This window comes from Schistocerca piceifrons, chromosome 6 (assembly GCF_021461385.2).
Source record: "Schistocerca piceifrons isolate TAMUIC-IGC-003096 chromosome 6, iqSchPice1.1, whole genome shotgun sequence".
In the NCBI taxonomy this organism is placed as follows: Eukaryota; Metazoa; Arthropoda; class Insecta; order Orthoptera; family Acrididae; genus Schistocerca; species Schistocerca piceifrons.
The window spans coordinates 22046123-22052122 of record NC_060143.1 but is presented as its reverse complement, the minus strand read 5'-3'; positions in this window follow the sequence as shown (position 1 = coordinate 22052122).

The following is a 6000-nucleotide window of genomic DNA, read 5'->3' as shown; positions in this document are numbered from 1 at the left end:
GGCTCTCCCAAGGCCGTCAGTAGTTCTAATGGAATGTTGTCTACTCCCGGGCCCTTGTTTCGACTCAGGTCTTTCAGTGCTATGTCAAACTCTTCACGCAATCTCCCATTTCATCTTGATCTACATACTCTTCCATTTCCATAATATTGTCCTCAAGAATATCGCCCTTGTATAGACCCTCTATATACTCCTTCCACCTTTCTGCTTTCCCTTCTTTGCTTAGAACTGGGTTTCCATCTGAGCTCTTGATATTCATATAAATGGTTCTCTTTTCTCCAAAGGTCTCTTTAATTTTCCTGTAGGCAGTATATGTAGTGGTGTGGCAAGACAGCCAAGCCACTCGGAGGTAGCCGAAAGGCACGCGTTAAGCTCACGCTGACTGGCGTTAGGTCTGGAACAGGTCAGAGAAATAAGACTAGCAAAACAGGAGGTACTGGTAGAATACTTAACTTTAATCCACAATCGGTGTACATCTCTCTTGACTGTACATAATTTCCATTTCAATATACACTGGCAATGGCACCTTGAAAGGTCGTAGCAAATGACGTAGCTGAAGGCTATGCTAACTATCGTCTCGGCAAATGAGAGCGTATTTGTCAGTGAACCATTGCTATGAACGTCGGCTGTACAACTGGGGCGAGTGCTAGGAAGTCTCTCTAGACCTGCCGTGTGGTGCCGCTCGGTCTGCAATCACTGACAGTGGCGACACGCGGGTCCGACATATACTAACGAACCGCGGCCGATTTAAAGGCTACCACTTAGCAAGTGTGGTGTCTGGCGGTGACACCACAGTATCTATCTTACCCCTAGTGAGATAAGTCTCTACAACCTTACATTTGTCCTCTAGCCATCCCTGCTTAGCCATTTTGCACTTCCTGTGGATCTCATTTTTGAGACGTTTGTATTCATTTTTGCCTGCTTCATTTACTGCATTTTTATATTTTCTCCTTTCATCAATTAAATGCAATATTTCTTCTGTTACCCAAGGATTTCTATTAGCCCTCGTCTTTTTACCTACTTGATCCTCTGCTGCCTTCACTACTTCATCCCTCAGAGCTACCCATTCTTCTTCTACTGTATTTCTTTCCCCCATTCCTGTCAATTGTTCTCTTATGCTGTCCCTGAAACTCTGTACAACCTCTGGTTCTTTCAGTTTATCCAGGTCCCATTTCCTTAAATTCCCACCTTTTTGCAGTTTCTTCAGTTTTAATCTACATTTCATAACCAATAGATTGTGGTCAGAGTCCACATCTACCCTTGGAAATGTCTTACAATTTAAAACCTGGTTCCTAAATCTCTGTCTTACCATTATATAATCTATCTGATACCTTCTAGTATCTCGAGGATTCTTCTATGTATACAACCTTTTTTTATGATTCTTGAACCAAGTGTTAGCTATGATTATGTTATGTTCTGTGCAAAATTCTACCAGTCGGCTTCCTCTTTCATTTCTCTCCCCCAATCCACATTCACCCACTATGTTTCCTTCTCTCCCTTTTTCTACTCTCGAATTCCAGTCACCCATGACTATTAAATTTTCGTCTCCCTTCATTATCTGAATAATTTCTTTTATCTCATCGTACATTTCATCAATTTCTTCATCATCTGCAAAGCTAGTTGGCATATAAACCTGTACTACTGTAGTGGGCATGGCGTTGATGTCTATCTTGGCCACAATAATGCGTTCACTATGCTGTTGGTAGCAGCTTACACGCACTCCTATTTTTTATTCATTATTAAACCTACTCCTGCATTACCCCTATTTGATTTTGTATTTATAACCCTGTATTCACCTGACCAAAAGTCTTGTTCCTTCTGCCACCGAACTTCACTAATTCCCACTACATCTAACTTTAACCTATCCATTTCCCTTTTAAAATTTTCTAACCTACCTGCCCGATTAAGGGATCTGACATTCCACGCTCCGATCCGTAGAACACCAGTTTTCTTCCTCCTGATAACTGCTCTGTTTATTCCAACTACATAACAAATAAACAACGTATTATATAGTAAGGATTTACGCTATAGAACAGGAGCGTACTTACGATTGCGTGAGGAGAACGGAGTGATTGGGGGAGTAAATGTACGCAGCTCATAATAGCTTTCCTGTGAAGTGTGGAATGGCGTAAGGATTTCACGACGCAGGCCACTGTTCAGCACCCTAGACATGTTCCACTTTGCTTCAAAGTGATAATGAATTTTTATGTGTGTCTGGTTGGCGAGGCTGGAGGCTAATTTCTTTATAGGATGGAAAGCTGCCCCCTCTTCCCTCCACTGGGCACACTCATGTTCCAGAACCAGCAGCTGGTCAGTCACGTAGAACAAAACAAAGTACGTTTAGAATCTAACGTTTTGTAGTACGTAATATGTAACAGTATGCTAATACGAAGCAGAACAACTTCGACGCATAGCCACAAACCCGCGTGAAAACAGAATCAAAAAGCTATTGGAATACATAGAACGCAAAAAAAAGCACCAAGGTACATCATTTACTGAAACCATGTCCGACGATTTTTGTAAACTGCTCTCGTACATTTATCATAAACTCGGATCATCGGAAACGATCTTTTTTTAGGTAAGATGTAGCTGATATGATTAAACATCCAAATGAAGCTAAATCGACCTATTTGATACGTGAGGGAACACGTTTCAGCAGCAGTAGTAGTTAACAGTCGACATCAACTGGAAAAGATGTTAGTGTGGATAAGAGATGAGCGAGAGAAGATGTTGACTGGTCACTTATGGTTCCGTACAGCGTCTCACCCAACGCCGGCTTTATATGTTCTTCTTTCGAAGACGGTTCTTGACAAGCAATTCAGATATTCAGTTGACAAACTTGTCTCGCCAAGAATAAACACTATAGCACAACGATTAGCTGAATGAATCTCACGTAAGCACAGATAATATGTTTACGCAACACGATTCACAACCGCAATGTTGCTACGCAACATCCCGCGTCATGTCGTGCGATATTACATTGTTGACAAATTCGCGTGGGACCTAAGCTAAACGACGACGATCGCTTCCGACTGTACCGAATCGCTTCTCCAACCATACGTAACATGTGACTGGTCTGTCATGGTATTAACCTCCCAGAATAACTGGAACAAAAAAAAAAAAAAACATTGGAAACAAAAGAATTTGTAACTTTCATTACTCAAAGCGTCAGTATCGAATTTAAAATTTACCCCTCGAATTCGTTATTTACATTTTTCGTGAGATAAATGCATAATGTACACTCAAGAGCCAAAGGAACTGGAAACTGGTACACCTGCCTAATACCGTGTACAGCCGCCCGGAGCACGCAGAAGTGCCGCAACACGACGTGGCATGAACTCGACTAATGTCTGAAGTAGTGCTGAAGGGAACTGAAGCCAACAATCCTGCAGGGCTGTCCATAAATTCGTAAGACTACGAGGGGGTGGAGATCCCTTCTGAACAGCATGCTGCAAGGCATCCCAGATATGCTGGATAATATTCATGTCTGGGGAGTCTGGTGGCCAGCGGAAGTCTTTAAACACGGAAGAGTGTTTCTGGAGCCACTCTGTAGCAATTCCGGAAGTGGGGGGTGTCGCACTGTCCTGCTGGAATTGCCCAAGTCCTTCAGAATGCACAATGGACATGAATAGATGCACATGATCAGACAGATAAGTTCTGTCAGAGTCCTATCTAGACGTATCAGGCGTCCCATATCACTCCATCTGCACACGCCCCACAACATTACAAAGCCTCCACCAGTTTGAACAGTCCACTACTGACATGTAGGGTCCGTGGATTCATGAGGTTGTCTCCACACCCGCACACGTCCATCCGCGCAATACAATTTCAAATGAGACTCGTCCGGCCAGGCAACAGTCCAATGTCGTTGTTGAAGAGCCCAACGGAGGCGTAAGGCTTTGTGTCGTGCTGTCACCAAGGGTACATGAGAGGGCCTTCGGCTCCGAAAGCCCATATCGATGATGTTTCGTTGAATGGTTCTCACACTGACACGTGTTGGTGGTCCAGCACTCAACTCTGCAGCAATTTGCAGAAGGGTTGCGCTTCTGACACGTTGAACGATTCTCTTCAGTCGTCGTTGGTCCCGTTTCTACAGGATTTTTTTCCGGCCGCAGCGATTTCGGAGATTTGATGTTTTACCGGATTCCTGATAGGAAATCCCCACTTCATCGCTACCTCGGAATTTCTGTGTCCCATCGCTGGTGCATTGATTGTAATACCACGTTCAAACTCACTTAAATCTTGATAATCTGCTATTGTTGCAGTAGTAACCGATCTAACAACAGCGCCGGACAGTTGTTGCCTTATAATAGGCGTTGCCGACCGCAGCGCCGTATTCTGCCTGTTTACATATCTCTGTATTTGAATACGCACGGCTATACCACTTTCTTTCGCGCTTCAGTGTATATCTAAAAAGGTTTCGAAACTAAGCTGGTGTGCTGACAGAAGTCGGTTATATCTGAGAGCAAGTACACCAAGGCGCCTCAGAAATTTGGTAAGAAGTTTGCTTTAGAAGGAAGCAGTCGACTTCTCCCATACCTATATTTTGTTCGATAACTACAACATATATCTTTGGTCAGAGCGGCACCTTAGATTACGATGTCATGAGCTATGACGTGATGGTGAAGACTACTTATGAATATGAACAGGTTTGAAATATTCGAATCTTGTAAAGTGTGGATAACACTGAAATTTAGTTTGACGAAATGTTTGCATCAGATATTCACAACGAAGTTTTTGAGATTTATTAACCAAAGCACTAAGTGGGTCTGTGGTTCGTTGGCGTGCGCAGTTGTCTCTTCTCACATTTTGAATAAGATGAAGATGGAGTCCGATTAGAGCGAGCACCGTTTACTTTTGTATTGAAAATAAAAATTTAAGTAAGACAGATCGAGGTCACCAGAACACTTCTTGAAAAAATATTCTGAAACAAATTATCTTTATAATATTTTTTACAGTTTTCTGGAAACGATTAAAATTTCAAAATAAGTTTCCTTTCCTTAATACGGACAAAACTTCTACAAGTGAAGCACGTTTTATGTACAAAGTTTCTTAAACCGAAAGGTGATGTACGGAATCAGACACTGAACGCTATTTTTCCTTAGGAATCATTATGTAGCTGTTGGGAATTTTTTTAACCTCTCGAGCTCCTGCGTTGCGTTGTGAAAATAGCAGATTGTTTCATTTCAGTTTTCGTCGTTCGTAGCTAATCGGCCACCGACTTCGCTTCCCAGCATTAATCAAACAGTTACAAACCTACATCGCAACGCTGTAGATGCACGTTTAACTGAACGAGGGCCGACAATTTAGACCTCCACACAGATTTACACGCTTTGAAGGAGAACAGATCCTCGTCCATTTTAACGGTACCTGTGCTACGTCCTAGAGCTGCTAGCACTATGTATACATAAAACCAACCCTAGGATTCTCATACTGCTAATAATATTAAAGCAGGGAACTGCTGACGTATTCCAAACCAGATGTCTTCCGCCAAGGCTCTTATTAGCTGACTAAATGCCTTGCCGTATTAGCGTCTGTGGGAAAGAAGTATAAGGACGTGGATAAGATTTCATTCTGCAACGAAATGTATGCGTGCAAGAGAGAGAGAGAGAGAGAGAGAGAGAGAGAGAGAGAGACCCAGAAAACGACCTCCTAAGAATGTGATAAAAAGTGGTGGCTTTTCTGGCGTTGCATTCTACAGATGCTGGTTCCACTGTCTGCTGTCGACTGTCCTCTTGCGCTGACAAGAGGAGCAACGGTGAAGATGTCGATCGCAGATCTGGACCAAGCGTTAGGAACGGAAACGTTTCACGAACCACGTTCATACAACCCTGAGGATTCACTGAGATCAAAGAGATACACACGTGAAAGCTTTCATCATGTGACCAAAATATCGTATGTTCCGCTTATTGAAATTACATAACATAAGATCGAAGACGATATGGTTGTCTATAAGAAGACTGTACCGTTTTGCAAAAGGACATGCAGAGGATTAATGAACGG